This window comes from Rhincodon typus, chromosome 23, assembly GCF_021869965.1.
Source record: "Rhincodon typus isolate 14 chromosome 23, sRhiTyp1.1, whole genome shotgun sequence".
Classification (NCBI taxonomy): Eukaryota; Metazoa; Chordata; class Chondrichthyes; order Orectolobiformes; family Rhincodontidae; genus Rhincodon; species Rhincodon typus.
This window is the reverse complement of record NC_063354.1, coordinates 12732150-12734603: the sequence shown is the minus strand read 5'-3', so window position 1 is coordinate 12734603 and position 2454 is coordinate 12732150. Positions and strand designations below refer to the sequence as shown.

At 37.8% G+C, this 2454-nt stretch overlaps 1 long non-coding RNA gene across 1 annotated transcript; it reads right to left on the bottom strand.

Moving 5' to 3' along the window:
* Nucleotides 1-886: 886 nt before the first annotated feature.
* LOC125485886 lies at nucleotides 887-1941 on the bottom strand. Its single transcript, XR_007264613.1, has 2 exons — nucleotides 1594-1941; nucleotides 887-1164 (listed from the first exon to the last, which is right to left on the bottom strand). It is a non-coding gene; the product is annotated as an uncharacterized LOC125485886 (long non-coding RNA).
* Between the last annotated feature and the right edge of the window lie 513 nt (nucleotides 1942-2454).

Here is a 2454-nt window from a genome sequence, read left to right as displayed (position 1 = left end):
CAACAGTAAAATGCGCACATTTAGACCTGAACAAATATGCATCGCCTGAAGACAAATTTAAAATGAATGATGAGGTCAAATTTTATGATCATTGACAGTCACTGCTGGATACATTAAACTCTTTTCCTATATAGAAGACAGTTTGGCTCAGGAAATAATACTGCAATGCCTTACAAATAGTTTTTTAGAATTTTAAGAGAATTGACAGAATGAGTTGACAGCACACTACCCTTGATAGTACACTGCTGCATTGCTGTAATTTATGTGGATTAACGTTTCAAGTCTGCAATGGGGCTTGACATAAACCTTCTAACTTGGAGGCAGATATATTACCAATTGACACAACCAGGAGGCTCGTACATTAAGTGCTCATACATTATTACATTCCAAATATGCCAGGAGTTAAATAAATATGAATTGGTTATATCACAGCCCATTATTCAACAATTGACTATAATTGGATAATGATGGAATTCTGGTAAATATTACATGGAACACTGCAATATAGTATTTCTCCATTACAGTACTCCTCCTTAATGTCAACATTTCTGGCCACTTGTGAACTCGGTTGACATAAAACATTATCGATATGACTGATCCAAAATGCCATTGGACCACATGGTACATATGTGCTAATAACTTGGCACAAGCAACACCGAGGATATAGTGTGCTGAGTGATAATTTGTTCTATCATTCATTTTCATTTATTAATCAATCAATGTTGTAATTCACTTAAAGATATTGTTTGCTTATAACTAAGGTTTTTAGACACCTTTTTTCTTTGGTAAAAGAAATGTTATCAGGAAAAGCACAGGACAGTTTAGCCAATGTTTTCATTAAGATGATTAACAATGTCAAATAAACAGAAATGAGAATCACAAAATCTTAATGCATTTTTTTATTTGCAGGACGGCAGCTAATCAGCATTCACAACATCAGCAGTCCAGCTCCCTTCTCTAGCAAACTCACACAAAGCAAATATTTTAAAAACAAAATTCAAGCAACACAGTTTGCACTGTAAAACATTGGGAAGCAGGTCATCACCAGTTCATTTTGAAAATAGTTTCAATGATAGTTGCTTAATTCTTGACAAATTGTTTCTTCTCACAGAGACTGGAAAGCTGGCCCAGTCACTCAAATGCTTCCTCGATTGTATTGGTGGCCTGTTGAAAATAGTCAAGCAATGAGTATAATTTATTCAACACTTCAGCACTGGTAACATACCTACAATTTTCCAGTGTACAGTAGAACTAGGAAATGGGGCTCTTGTGGTGCAGTGCTAAGTGTCCCTACCTCTGAGCTAAAAGACCCACATTCAAGTCCCGCCTGCTCCAGAGGTGTGTTGTAATATCTCTAAACAGGTTGGTTAGAAAGTATGCTGCCAGGAAAGGATGCTATTGTGGTGCAGTCGTCATGTGCCTCCCTTTGAACCCAGAGGCCTTGGTTCAAGTCCCACCAGTCGCGAGGGTATATGACATCTCTGAGCAGGTTGATTAGGGAAATGTATGCTGCTGGGCAAGGCTGTCATTTGGATAGGTGGTGCTTTAACAGGTTCATTGTGATAGAGAGTTGGCTCTCCTTTGTCAGTTTACCTTTCGTATGATTTTAACTGCTGATAACAGGTCTTTAGTAGACGACAGTGTTGTTTCTTTAGACGGCAGGTACATCCCAGTCATTTCTTGTCTCAAGCCTGTTGTAACTGCCTGAAAGCAGCCAAACTGGCCCTGATGAAAATAAGGATTATTTCAATGGGTCAAACTGAAAAAAAAAGTTAATGGTGCTGGTAAACTGTCAAAACAAATTCCAGCAATTTTTTCATATTGTGTCTGCACTGATCACCTGCGACTTGATTCAAGAATCTCTGCAAATATCTCAGGCAAGCAACTTGAATATTTATATTCTGTGCCAAATATTCTTGGTGTACATCCAGAGGATTTGTGTTAGACTTTAAACCCAATGTTTGCTGATATTTCAGTATTTTTACAATCTACAAAAAAAAATTAAACAAGAACTCTTGACAAATATTTTCTCTTTGGTTTAAATATTTATTCATAACATAACTCTGTCTGAAATCAATTTTACTTTCTGTCAAAGAGCAGAAACATTGTGACATTTAGTGCTACATCTATTCAACTCATTAGCATTTCTAAAATCAGACCAATTTACTTTATACTTCCTTCCCTCAAATAAAAAGTCTGATCCTCCCCACCCCCTGCCTTAGTGATCCTCTCGCATCTTAAACCACTGTCCTTTTTGATTTGTTAGCCTGAGCAGTAAGTCTACATGCCTGATCTTATTTGACCATTGGAAGGTCATATCTAAACCCAATGTAATCCTTGCTCCCACGTGCACTTCCTTCCCAAGGTTCACTGGAAAGTGATCAGGCTTGGGAATCCCAGGCCAGTTTTTCTGCCACTTAGTGCGAGCCTCTGAGACCGATTGTACTGCCTCAG